The sequence below is a fragment of the Onthophagus taurus genome, chromosome 7 (genome assembly GCF_036711975.1).
Source record: "Onthophagus taurus isolate NC chromosome 7, IU_Otau_3.0, whole genome shotgun sequence".
Lineage (NCBI taxonomy): Eukaryota > Metazoa > Arthropoda > Insecta > Coleoptera > Scarabaeidae > Onthophagus > Onthophagus taurus.
In genome coordinates this window covers 36,713,353-36,727,921 of record NC_091972.1, presented here as the reverse complement: position 1 = coordinate 36,727,921, position 14,569 = coordinate 36,713,353, and the positions used below count along the sequence as shown (strand labels likewise).

Below are 14,569 nucleotides of genomic sequence, written 5' to 3'. Positions count from 1 at the left end.
TCGATTTCAAACCAACGATAAATAAAGAAAAGAACTTGTATGAAATTTCTGTGAAATTAATTGTACGTTTCAGAAGTTAAACTATTTGAACGGGTTCATAGAACTTCCAGGAAAGATTAACCCAGTAATTATTAAGCCGAAGTAATTGTTACTTTACCGAGAATGTTATTTCCGAGAACGATCGATGATTGAGCACAACACTTCGGTCGTGTCATTTATACTCACGGTATTTAATGAAAAGACAAAGAACAAACAATGTGGGGGTGTAACTTTGTCTAGATCTACTATTGTGGTGAATAGAAAATTTCTAACATCTACCAGCTCCATGACTATACAACTAAAACTTAAAACACTTTCTCTACATCACACCAGTAATTATAAGTTGGTTTTTGCATAATTTAACTTGACCTTGTGTATAACTTTAAACGACTTCATTAAATACTTACGATTAATAACACAAAATGGGGGCAAGAAATTTCGATGGATATCTACAAAGTTAATGCGTGCTACTCCCGTCTACCTAGACAAAGAAGAGAACTGTTTCGTTTAGCTGTTATCTACTAGATAGTAGATGAGTGTAGGTCGGTCATGGAAAATTCAATAACGCTACATAGGTAGCTTTTCTGCCAGAGTTTCGCTCGGTACACAAGATTTATTCATTTCACAAAATACGTTGGACTTTAAACGTCTCTTTTGAAGCGTATAGATCAAAGAGATTACATAAAATATGCACACAATATTGAAATATTGATATCCACTCTTATATTTATTACGAGTCTTTTCGCAATCAAATTAATTTGTTTTAAGTTAAACTTAATCAAATCTATTCGTACAAATAATTCGTAAAAGGGTTTTCAAAGATTCGAATTAGATATTTACGGACGCAGGTTCGAATTCCTTGAACTCAACCAATAAAGTAGATTTAATCAACGTGTTCTTTGTCCCGGAAGGATATATACGGGCTTTTGCGGAATTCAAACGCGGCAAATATATAGTCATCGTATTACGTATAGTGCGGCAAGAGCTCTGATGTCCATTCTACTGATAATTACGGGCCCGCAGATGCGGTACTTATCTTTTACTACTCAATTTAACTGGACCGAATAGGAGTATCACCCTCCTATGGAATATTCTAGAGGCGAGATCGCTGAACGCGCATTCTTTCACTACGACAGCTATTGTGGTATTCCAAAATGGAACGTTATTTATGAGCTACTTTTATGAAAAATTTTTGTAAAGATTATCTTGATGTATTTTCTTTTTAAAATGTAATTATTATCGTTTGGGTTTGATAAATTTAAATTATTAACTCAAATCTAATGCAATTGGACCTATTTTAGACAACACAGTAGTTGGAGCAATAATTCCCATGGGATTACAGATTAAATTACCAGCATGTAGCTGAGGATTTACGTAATGATGATGTATTTGTCGGATACAATCCCTAAAATCGACACATTTCATCAGATAAGATTATGTTCTTCTTGATTAATTGAAATCGGATTAAATGTAAGAGCTAATTTTTTTTTAGTAAAGTTTAAATAAGAAGCAAAATTCTAGTAAATAATTTAATTATGTACTTGCAGTAAAACTCTTTAAAGACTACTTAATATAGTACCTAAACTATAAAGTTTAATTATTATCTGCTGTTGAAACTTGCTGGCTCAACAAGTAGTTTCTATTGACGTATTAACGTGAAAGTCTAACTACCCTTTTCTAGAAGTTTACTACACGATAATGGTGTAAGCGTCCATAATATTTTAAATAAAGCTGGTTATATAACTCACAAGGGATGACAGACTAGTACGAGCATAATTTTCTCATTGTCGTTAAAGTTCTGTTCATAACAATGAGAAAATTGTCCAACAGTCGTAATAGTTGTTCTGAATATGTGGACCATGAAAACCATTGTCATATATTTCCTCCCAACCAACCCGAATTTACGTTTAAAACCCTTCCTTATTACATTAACCTTAATAAAATATCTTACTAAATCCAAAAAAGAATCATGATAAAATTGAAAATCAAAAAGCTGCGGTAGGTCTGGTTGTAAATAGCAATTACAACCACTAAACGCCTCGTAAGTATTAAGATTCACGCTTAGCGACATTGATGTGGTTTTATAAATAGATCGAGGTACGTTCCATGGCCTTTTTGCGGTGTTGGTCGTCCATCCGGCTGGTAATAGCGGATACCATTAATTCACTCTCGCCAACCGGAAACATGCGCATAAATATCCCCCGTTGAATCGCGCTCGCACCAAAAAGAGAGTGTTCCGTTGCCAAAAATTCCTCTCTAACACATTCACGTCTCGTTACAACACGCAACTTTAACCGCTACACCTCGATAAAAAGTCGTATACGTGACGTGATGTGACGTTTATTGCTTTAAAATTGCTCTGTTATTAAATTTTAACCTTTTTCATAAAAACTAGAAACAAAGAAGTTTTGAAAATGGTCGTTTTTATAGAGTTTTACTGATTTATGTTAATAAAATCTTTGGAATACATTGGAATATATTAGAACGAAGTTGAGTTAATCGACAAAATTCATAGAATTACTGGATTCTTAACTGGAATTGTATGGAAACTTTGAAGAATTTTGTATGGGTTATAGGTGAGATTGCTGGGAAATCGCATTAAAATTAATAAGAAAAGTTTCTTTAAGAAATTATGGAGAATTACTGAAAATCCTTAAAACTTTTTTATTCATAAAGGATCTAAGGAAATATAAATTACACATAAATGCTAATTAAGCTTACATAATAAACTATGGTAATATTATGAAATCACGCATAGTTATCATACTCTGACTGAGCACACAACAATAACGGTACAACCTAGTTCGGGAATAACCGATTACTCGGAATATGAAGATATTTCAGAGTACAAGGAAAAGTTTCATATACAAAAGAAAGAAAGGGAAACGGTTCGAAGAAAAATGTCTTGAAAACACGTTGAAATAGGAAATATGGCAAAATATAAAAATAATAAGAATAACATATTATGCATGAAGGCGTTATACATCATCTAACTGAGCATATGTATCTGTAAAAGCACGGGGTAGTTTGGATACAAACAAAAAGTCTATTAGAGTAATGCTAAAAAGCATGTAAAGGAAGTTATTCAATGAGGAGGTATACTTCAGAACACAAGAAACAATTGGGCTCGTAAATATAGCATAGAGGAAAACGAATAAAAGAAGTAACTATATAATTCTGATATAAGTGACGTAGTGAACTTGGAGCTATTTAAGAACGATAAGAAAATAAAATTACTCATGCAAGAGATGTACACTGTGTTAATTAATTATCGTACCCGACGTCATCATTGCAAGTATGCAACCAATATCACAGTATTGGTATTGCAATACGCGATTTGTATATTTGGTTGCATAATTGCTATGATGACGTTGGGTACGATAATTAATTAACACACTGTATATCATTCTCAACCAAATACACACCAGATAAAATAGAGAAAAGTTTCACTAAAAAAGAAACTGCAGGATCGATAGCAAATGACAAGGATTTCGAAGTCACACAGAAAGAAGAAATGTGTCAGAAAAATATGAAGAAGTAACAATGCATTGTTTTAAGCATCCTATTTTTAGGCATAAATAATGCCGAAATAAACACCGATTCTTTTATGTCTCCAAGGACTTAACTAAATAAGTGTCCTTTGCAACCTGGTTCTGCTTCTCAGATTCTCTGAGAAGAACTCATGCTCTCTGTTATTAGACTACGACGATACTGTCAGACTCAGAATACCATAGGCGTACTTCATAGTCCAGATGCAAAAATCAAGCCAACAACGGAGATCAAAGGTAACCTCCGCGGTGACCTCAAAGTTCAAATACTAGATGGTGTTGATTCTGAGCATCATCGGAATAATTCCCTACGCCTCCCTGAACACGGAACGTATCCACTCCGCCGACTTCCATGCCACGGTAAAAGCAGCCACCGATATTGATTTCTCAGGATTATACGACAGGACGTACCTCTTCAGAAATGAGGTCATCTTGTTGATACATTGGTCCATCACCAAGATGGAGAGGGCGCGTCTGACGTAACCTTCTCAGTACCTTCATATTCGAGTTTACTGCATGAACTGAGATCGCGGTGTAGCTTTTCTTCGATTTACTTGAGATGTATTCGGTGATGGAATTATTGATCCTGCTTCTCTTTTCGAACAGATTTCAGACCATGGATCTATTCGTGTCATACGTGCGTCGGAAGGATCTCATTCTTAGGACTCAGACCAGTTTTATTCTTGGGCAAAGATGTTTAGACCACTCGTCAAGCAATGTCGCTATGCATACTTGAGCAATAAAGTGATTATAGCGTCTGATTCCTTGGACCATCCAATGATTGCGGTTATAATTTTTTGATTGATAATTGATCGGTAGACTGTCTTCCCACCTCAATACCAAGGCAAAGGTATCGATCATCTAGAGAAATTATCAACCGTTTGGAAATATGTTTTGACTCCCTTCCCTAGAAATGAGTTTTTTCTGAACATATCGTTTTAGCTAGTAAGGCCATATACACACCTAGAACAGAACAAAAAAGTGATTTTATCTGAATAGAAGTATCCCTTTGATGGTGGAAGACGTATAAAATTGCTTTAGAAAACACTTCTAGAAATTATGAGTCCTGATTTGGCATGAACTTGTCGAATGGTTACCAAGATAACCATTAAAACAGACTAGTTTTGTTGCTATGCCAGTGTGATAAACAGATTTGATTTTTCTATAGTGGAGACTGTCCAATAGGAGACGAGATGACGAGACGTTGGATGTGACTGATAAAGGTTATGTTGAAGGCGGAAATCCATTCAATAGTGAGCGATCATCCATAGTAAGCTTTGTTTTCGCCTTCTACTCCTTCTTGGCTTACTGGACATATTGAATGGATTGTCTTCTCTTTACCGATTCGGATCTATTTTGACTATAAAAACAGCTTCTGGCAGAACTTCTTCCAGCTATTTTCTGTAGTCTTGAGGATGTCTCGGCGCTTATGCTGTCACACGATTTTGTAAGAGAGAAATGTGACTACACAGAATTTGAACCCCTAGTGAGTACATCAATTATTTAGATTCAACGCCTATTAGAAATCCGGAAATTATGCATGATCATCATAATGTTTCCTAGATAACATTATTTGTAACTTCATTTCTAAAAAACTATTTTTATACATAACACTTTTCCTACATAAGAATTATATAACTTTAACAACTCCTTCATAAAGCAACTTTCGTTAACGTTTTAAAATTGTCAGTAGTCTTATCTACGTCATACAATATAATCTTGGGACGCATCATGGTCGATTCCCTAATTACAGCCCATTATGATCGGTTCCCAATATTCCACACTTCTAACATGATTCTGCAGGATCTTTAGAAATTCATTGGTTATTATTGGAGGAGTAGATGCTTAGTAGGACTAGGTATGTTTTCTATTCTAGGTATTCAACTTTAGTAGTACCATTCCTATTTTTGCCATATTTTGCTTCAGCTTTTCCAGAAACTTTAACAAAACATTCTTTAATTACAAATATCCTGTTCCTAAGACTGTTAATTTTTTTGCTTTAATTAGAATATTTTAATACAACCCCAATGCTTTTAGTTGTCTCAATCTTTTACAAACTCTTTTAAAAGATAACGTCGTCACGCAGCTTCTTGAGCAATGAGAAATGATTTCAGGAAAAAGAGAAGCTACGGGAATGTGGAGTCTTTAGATTTCTTAGTGATATTCAGTGGATTGGCGGTCAAAATCTCTTCTGCTAGTTGAGTACTGATTTTCATGTGGCAATCTTGCTCCTTCTTAAAGCATAGGGACGCATCTGCCTTCGGAAGGCTAGGTAGCCATAAAGTGGAGTTTAGTTAACAGATTATCTAGTGGGGAAGAAGTTGGCCAATCAAGTTGTTATGGGGGTGTCGATGTCTTGGATGGTAACGCTGAAATCAATATGTATGCGGATGTTGGTGTCCAATTTCGTCTGTAACATTTCCAACTTGGAACAGAACACAGGAAATTGTCTTATTGCTAATCGTCGAATTGATGGTGGTGTCTTAGCAATTGAAACCATATAATAAACTCTTGGAAATCCACTTATTTATCTACGAAATCAACTCTAAATAAATTCTAAAACTTGTAGTAATTTCAGGAAATTAAACAAAAAGCATTGTTTCTTATATTTATTAACTTATTTTACATCAATTATCTAACAACACACTTAAAACTATAAAAAATTACAAAAACAAATATTAACTTAAACATTTCAATTTATCACTTTTTAATTTCCATAAAAGAAAAGAATGAATGCTTCGACAATACCAGCAATATTATAAAGCAACCCTAAGTAATTTTGAGCGACGAGTTTCATAACTATTTGAACCAGATTTGCAATAACTGCAATGATTAAAGTGAAGATATCTATTTTCGAACCGATGACACCACCGGTTCTTTCTTGTTTGGCTGCTTCATATTCCGCTTCCGTTAAACTGCTAGTCCAAGATAATTCTTCATTTGGAATAGATCTAACAATGCGTTTAACAGCTAAAAATTTAGAAAAATAAAATGGTAAATAAAAACTATTAAAAAACAGTTACCTTGCCTTGCGGATGATAACAAATCCGTGTCAATACTTGGTTTTAAAGCTTTTACAAGAACAGATTCAGTGTGTATTTGATTAATAACTTGAAAAATCACTAGAAAACACAAAACGTATTTAAACATTTTTGTATTGCGTTGTTACATTTAATAGACTAAAATGTACTGCAACTTTCTGAAATTCTCGACGTATTTTAAGCATAATAAGACCATATTTTATGATGAATGATAAGATAATACGTCTCATATTCATAATAATAGAACAAATTTTCTTAACAATTGTGATATTCATAAACTATTTTATTAATATTTATTTTATGTTATCAATTGTTAGAAAACGTAAATATACTACGTCATTTTAAATTTTAATCTTTAATATAAAATAAGATTTGATAACTATTTAAAAATAGGTTCATACTTGAAAACAGAAGGTTTTTCAAATCGCTGAATATCAAGAAAAATTCTCGATTTTCAATTTGAAATCTTTAAGTGGGCCATCCGAAGCGTGTTTTTGGAAGTAATATAGAAGGTCCGAGGTTATTACACGCACGTGCGCCCCCTTCACCGGAAAGTCCCGGTATCCGTTTCTTCCCGGCAAAACAAAGAATCCGTTCTGTGAAAAAACTTTTTAATAAAACCGATCACTGAGGTGGCGTTTCGAAAGGAGGCGCACACGCGAAGAGGAAAATGGCTCTAGAACGGAAACATCGACGTGGCATATTAGAGCCATAACCGGCTTTACGGGTCGGGTGTAAAAATTTGAAACTCTGCCTGGTCTTATGCGCGTAAAGTCTTAGTTCGAAAACAGAGGGTGTGTCGAAGAAGTAGAAGAAGAGTGGAAGGATGTGGACACTTTATCGCTGGTTTGTTGGGCAAACTGCATCCGCGTGTAAACTTTTAGTAGCAATAAATTTTTAGCGGCAGTGAATGCTTAAAAATGTGAAATACACTTCATCCTTAACTTAAGGTCACCGTTAAAAAGTTGAGTTTAAATTGCCACCATTATCTTCTTATTTGTAACTACAGTTAAAACTTAAACTACCACAATTTATCACTTTGAGATAGAATGAACACAATGTATACAACAAATAAAAAAATACGAATTCTTTTTTAATATTGAATAAAATGAATAGGTATCAAAAATATACTTTTACACTTCATCAGTATTTTATTGTATGAAAAACTGCTGCTACATTATTCAATACCATTCGAACTAGTTTATTACAAGTTATAATGGATGAGGATCTAATTGAAAAAGTCATGGAACAATGCAGACCCCAACAAAAGCTGCTTTTTTAATCGAATGACGGGTTACAAAATAAAATTAAATAAATACAGATTTTCATCACAAATTCTGAATTTTGTATATCATTTAAATAGGATTAAATTTACATTCGCACGCTAGTTCACCTTTTATTCTCACACGATCTCGCTGTTGCTAAAAATAACGATAGAGAATGTAAATAATTATAATCATATTTCCCAATAATCACACATATAGGTATTATTATAACAAAAGCAACATATGTTTATTTTATGTATATGTAATTATAAAACATTTAATTTTTTATTTATCACATTGTGGTAACATTAAAACTTCCCTAAAATTGAATTTAACAAACTACAATATTTATTACATGCTTTAACATATATTTACATGGAAACTAATTTCAAGAATAAACAGAAAGTAATTAACGTTGAGTTTAACTGTGTTAAACTGTTGTAGAATCGTTTTGTACCGTTTATTTATCACTGAAGGAGGCTTTTCTGAAAGTGGCCCGTTCAAAATGCAAAGTCATCGTAGATACACTGTACCCGAAAACGGGCGAAACGTGAGGGTAGTTTGTATTCAGGGCACCTGTAAAAGTCGCGTTTCCGGTGTATGTTAATGGGGCCTAAACCGTAGAAACGTCCCACTTGTATTCAATTTATTGGTCACATAAATCGGTTGCGCAAATCTCGGTAGATGGGCCTATTTTTCCACGTCTGTGTGGGTGTTTTTCTTCTCGGCCTCGACCGAACAATGTAAATTTTGGGCCGGTTCAGACGGCGGCCCCAAAATCGATGCGTCAAGTCCCCTAAATTATTTATAACCGTTTGCCCTACCGACAGTCATGAGAATAAATATTTACACAGTTATAATATATCTTTGATATGCAATGATACGCCAAAGTAAAACGATATTTATTCCTAGCAAATATTTAAGAAGAAAGGGTGTAAGTTATGCGGCTTTCAATGTTTTTATATATTTAAACTGAAAGTATCATTTCCTATATATATTCGATATGTTAACCTGTTTCCTATTCATAAATTAATTATGCCATACAAATTTTGTTCGGTCAGATTTGTAAGAACTTTAAGTAAATTAATCCGTTCCATTTTGAATAAATATTCAAGTCTTTACACTTAGTGATATAAAACTATTTTGTGAACTCTTAAAACTCAATTTTAATCATCGCTAATTCGCTGGTAACACAGACACTCACTTTTTTATCTATTTTTAAGATTAAAGAATAAATTAACGTAGAGAAAGTTTGGATATCAATGAAAATTTATGTTTATTTCCAAAAACAGAAGTTAACGTCATTAACATCTTCTGATCCCATTTATGCCTTACAACCTCAACCTTGGCAATATTCTGACTTCTTGAATGGTGTTTACTTACTTCCATGATATCCTCCCCTAAGATTCGGAGTCTTCCACTTTTCCTTTGACATTTAAATACTTTGAGTCTCTGGGCTGCTTATTCTCCATTATTCGTTTTTGGACTAGTAATTTTCTTATACCAGAAGGTAAGCTGTCAGCTGTGGTGACCGTGAGAGCGATTTTTGAATGTAACGGTGCAGATAAAGCAAGTTCCATTTAATTGAACCTTATTCTGCCGAGTGTTGTTCAGTGCGTATCAAATTTGAAAACTCTCATCTAATTTGAAAATGGTTTGGGAAAACGTCATGAACCAAAACACGTCAAGTTGTATTTATTACCTTTAGTTTTTCCGGAAAATGTCAACTGTATGGTATTTAATGAAACTCCCTACATATACTAGGGATGGTAGGAATGTTTATAAAGGATAGATTTAAGTATGAGGTTACTCCAAGAGGCAATGGAATTGAACAATTGTAGATTAAAGTTAAGGTGGGTTTGGAGGCTTTTCATATCGAGAGTTTCATCTACATTAACAGATCTGATAATAACCACCCTTGAGTCCCTTGTGATAAACATTGATGTTGACTGTAGTTTTAGTGATCACAACTATATACTGTGATCTTACGTGTAAATCTCCCTGGAGAGAGCCTGTTTTAAAAACATACCGTGCGTTGGCATCTATTGACATAGATTCTTTTTTGCTTGATCTGTATGACCTTCCCCTACATTTTATTTTTCGTATGCCTAACATTGATGATAAGGTTTCTTTCTTCATATATTCCATTTTAAACTTGCTAAATGTACATGTTCCTTTAATTATCAGAAAATTTACTAAGCCCTACCTTCCTTGTATCACTGCAAATATAAAGTTGTTAATGAGACTTCGGGATAATGCAAAAACTAAATTTAGGCTTTATAAACGTGATATAGATTGGCAAAAGTACAAACGACTAAGAAATTTAACTACTAATACGATAAAATTCGAGAAAAAAGCTTACTTTAGTAATTTGATGGTTGATATTGGTTATAATAGCTCAAGGCAGTTGTGGAATGATCTAGGAAGGGTGGGTATTTGTAGCCGGTCTACACAGCGCTTCCGCCGGGCTTGGATAATCCAGATGAAATAAACACATTTTTTCTTGGTCTAAGCTCCCGAGTCGATTCCACAGATGGCCCAGATTTAAATGCCTTTGAAATTAAAGATCAAATTGAATTTCGCTTTAGAAATGTGAATATTAATGAAATAAGAATAATATTACGTTCAATAACATCGAAGTCTACCGGTATGGATGATATTAGCATAGACACATTAAATCTCTGCGGCAGTCATATTTTACAGTTTATTACTCATATAGTTAAAGTTTGCCTAGAAGAGGGTGTTCTAGAGGGAATCCAGAGGGGCACTACAAAAATGTGCCCCTCTGGATCCCACCTTACATATTTTATTTTTACATTGTAATTAAGTTTATTTAATTCAATAAAGGCATTACTATTATTATTATTATACATAAGAACTCCCTACACAATTCTTCACGCGTACGTGGTATTCGATAAAATCGCACATGGAAAGGCCGCGTTATCGTGGAGAGAATCTCCAAAGCGTGATTTTGAACCGCAGTTCGAGCAGCTGTCATGGAAGCTCTTGCTGTATGGGCAGTGGCTCCATTCTGTTGAAACTACCCTGATGTCTTATTGATACCTCTTTTGTGAAGCTCGAGTAGGAAATGGGTTTAAAACATGTTGAAATATCTTTTCTTCCAAAGCACTTGGTCTATTATTACCTGAATCCAAATTGATAATCTGGAACTAGGTTATCAGTTTCTATTATTAGACTCAGTCTTTTGAGTAGTTTCTCGAAAGGTTTGAGGCTATTTCTAATAATCTAATCTGTAAGATTTAACATCGTTAAGTTATTTTCCTGTCTTTGGCAACATAATAATCTCTCCAACTTTCCAGCATGCCGGTATATGTTTTAATGTAAGGGCTGCGTTGAAGATGTAGGTCAGCATGACTATACCTTCTCCAGGCAGGCGCTTTAAGATTTCCTTTACGATGAGGTAGAATTCTGGAGCTCTCTTAGTATTCGGGTTAATTCTTATCCCATCTGCTACTTCTTTAGGAGTAATAATATTTTATGTTCTGTATTTTGCAATATTGATCACTTCTTGATTTCTTTTTGCTCCGGGTTGAAAGTAAAGAGCTCAAGCAGATATACAGGATATCAGATGTTCTTTCTAATACGATTGTAGTATATATTTAGAAGTTAACGTTTTATAGTCAATGCATATGACTTATTTTGCCTGTTCTACGTAGTTCCAGCAAAATATCAAAGAATGTGTTTTAACATAGTGAGATTAAAAAAAAAGCAATGATTTCCAAAAAAGAAAAGTTGACTTGGGTTAGTTTTATTTACAAATGTCAATCAACTCGCGCAAAAATATTTGGTAATGTTAGGATGGGTCAGTTTTCTTTTGAAATCCCAACTATAGAGTAAAGAAATGTTAGGATAAGTCCGTTTGCTTTTGAAACTCCAATTATAGCGTAAAGAAACCCCAATTATAGCGTGAAGGAATGTTAGGATAGATCAGTTTTCTTTTGAAACCCCAATTATAGCGTGAAGGAATACTAGGATAGGTCAGCCTGTCAATCATCTCGAAAAAAAAATATTAGGTAAGGCTAGTTTTGATTACGGTTGTCAGTTACCTCGGAAAAGAATGTTTGGTAATGTTAATTTTCATACTTTTCGAAATTCATTTCAATGACGACATACCGACTCAAAGGACACGATAAATGACACTCTATTCAGTTAGTCTGTCAAAAACCTCGGACTGGAAATGGATGAGACGTTGCAGGCAAGCTTATGGCTCGTTAAAATTGATTTACTCTAATCATTATAGTTTTGACTGGCACACAAAAAAGCTTTTAGGCGACTCTCTGGTAGTGTCACACTTTAATTACTGTGATAGCATATACGGGGCTTTTTTGGATTCCAGGTATCAGGGAAAATTTCAAAAGCTCGTGCATCAATTTAATTTTGTTCCGTCCGTGTGTGTGTGTGCACGCAATATGCCCCTCTCCAGCGAACAGCATGTCTAAAATCCCTTCTCTTTCTATCATGGTGTATGTATGATATCATTATGATATCATTGTGTACCATGACAGAACTCATGCGGCTCACCTACGCACATGATTTTTTATATGTTGTTGGATGGCCGGCTAATGTTTAGGTTGGCAATGGTTATGGCTGGCTAATGATTTTATTCTGGAGGTCACTGAAACTTTCCCAGTCAGTAGTTTAGTTAGCATGCTAAAAACCATACTTAAATTCTAACCCTGGATCCATTGATATATTTTCTGGCATCCCTCACTATCATTTTGGAAGCTTTTCAACAACGTTCCAACTTCTCTCACTATCTTGGCAGACACTATTTGATACCGTTCATAACTTCTTTCATATAATGATATCTATTAACATTATATATCACATCCCTCCATATGAGATCCGGTCTGTGTTAATATTGTTCCTGGGACCGAGCATTAATTTTCATGATTGAAATCTACATTTAGTCGTCGCACACCCCTGACAAATCTTGGACTAATGATTTTCATAAAAGAATTGGACCTGTATATATTAGTATCAACGTTGAAAACTCCCATATCTATCATTATTATCATGACAAAGTTAAAATAGATAAGTTTTCCAATTAATTTCAATGACACATTTAAGAAAATAAAAATGTTATTTATTATATTTTCACTTCGAATTACAACTACTCTTTCTGTTTCTTTTTCTTTGGTATCTTACTTGGAAAATCAAAATGAAGACTTTCAACATGTATACGTACTCCAGTTGTAGATGCACTACCATGCGATAAGAGTTGTCCCGTCAAGAAATTAATTGTGCAGAAAATCGCGATTCCCTCCCTGTAGGTAACGACCTGCAACGACCAGTACCTGCAGGTAGGATGCCGTTGAACGTCACACAGTCAAATCGCATCGTGACACTCACCGTCGGAATTGAAAGACATTTCGTCTACCGACTACCCCATCCGACGAAATTGCATACGTGGCGGGGACAGGTGTAACAAAGTAATTTAGAACCCGAATGGGTGCGACAGCTTAATTATAAGGGTCGACGACGACGAAGGTATCCGTGTATTTTAGTATCGTAACCTACACACAGAGCAAAACGTGCCGATTTCGAAAGGTCAAATATTCTTTTCAACGATTTTTATTCCAAATAAACAAGGTAATGTAAAAGTTATATCTTATATTTTATCTATTTGTAAACGAATAAAAGAAACGAAAAAACATGTAGGATTTTCTACATTTCCTTTTAGTACTATTTACTCGGTTTACGTGTGCTTGAAACGTGGGGCTTTAGAACATCTGTCCTGCTGGTAGCTGGCTCGCCATTATGCAAACGATATGACGCAAAAGAAGTCAATTTCCTACGCCGCGGCATACGGTTTTGTTTGTTCAATTTTGAATTTGTAATCCGATATGCAATGACGAGTTTATTTGAAAAACTGAAAATAACTAAAATTTTAAAAATACTGTAGTGGCAATTTAACTTGCTTTTGTGTCAATATTGTTATCTATGACATTGTATTCGTGTTCTATGTAAGATAATGGTAATCATCTGCTTTACTCGATATCCGCGAGCACAAACTAACTCGAGGATTGCGTATGTTTAAACCACTCAAATCCGTTTTAATCGAGTTGTGTTTGTGTTGCTGCACTGATACCAGGATTAGATATACATTCTCGTTCCAAGAGATTGATGACTCCTACAGAGTTGTAGAAACAGCATCCCTTAAATCAATACAAAACGTTATGCGTTATGTTATAAACACCTACTTACCTACTATAGTTATAATAAATAATTGAATAATTACAATACAATAAAGCTCTGCTTTGAGATCACTTTTTCACTTACTGGATAATTTTTGATCCTTGATAAAATATAAAAAGATTAAGTAATATTTTAGAGATCACATTCGTTAATGAATTTTTGGCATTTTGCCAAAAATCTAAAATTGAATGCGCAAATACGTAATGGTAATGGTAATTTGCAGTAGATTTTGATAAATAACAGGTGATGTGTCGAAGAATACCAAGTGTACATGTTCCGGTCCCTCAATCTACTTGCGTAGATTGTTATTAGTATATTGTTAGTATATTATTAGTATATTGTGAAATCGAAGGAGAAAAGTTAAATAATAACAACTTGGTTAAGAGATCAATATAAACATTATCGAAGTGTTGAAGATAGTTAAGTATTGAGGAAGATCAGAGATAATGAAGTAGTA

At 34.3% G+C, this 14,569-nt stretch overlaps 1 long non-coding RNA gene across 1 annotated transcript; it reads right to left on the bottom strand.

The window, feature by feature from the left end:
* Window positions 1-6,181: 6,181 nt before the first annotated feature.
* On the bottom strand, window positions 6,182-6,788 carry LOC111424570 (uncharacterized). Its single transcript, XR_011640966.1, has 2 exons — window positions 6,611-6,788; window positions 6,182-6,557 (listed from the first exon to the last, which is right to left on the bottom strand). It is a non-coding gene; the product is annotated as an uncharacterized lncRNA (long non-coding RNA).
* Window positions 6,789-14,569: the final 7,781 nt, after the last annotated feature.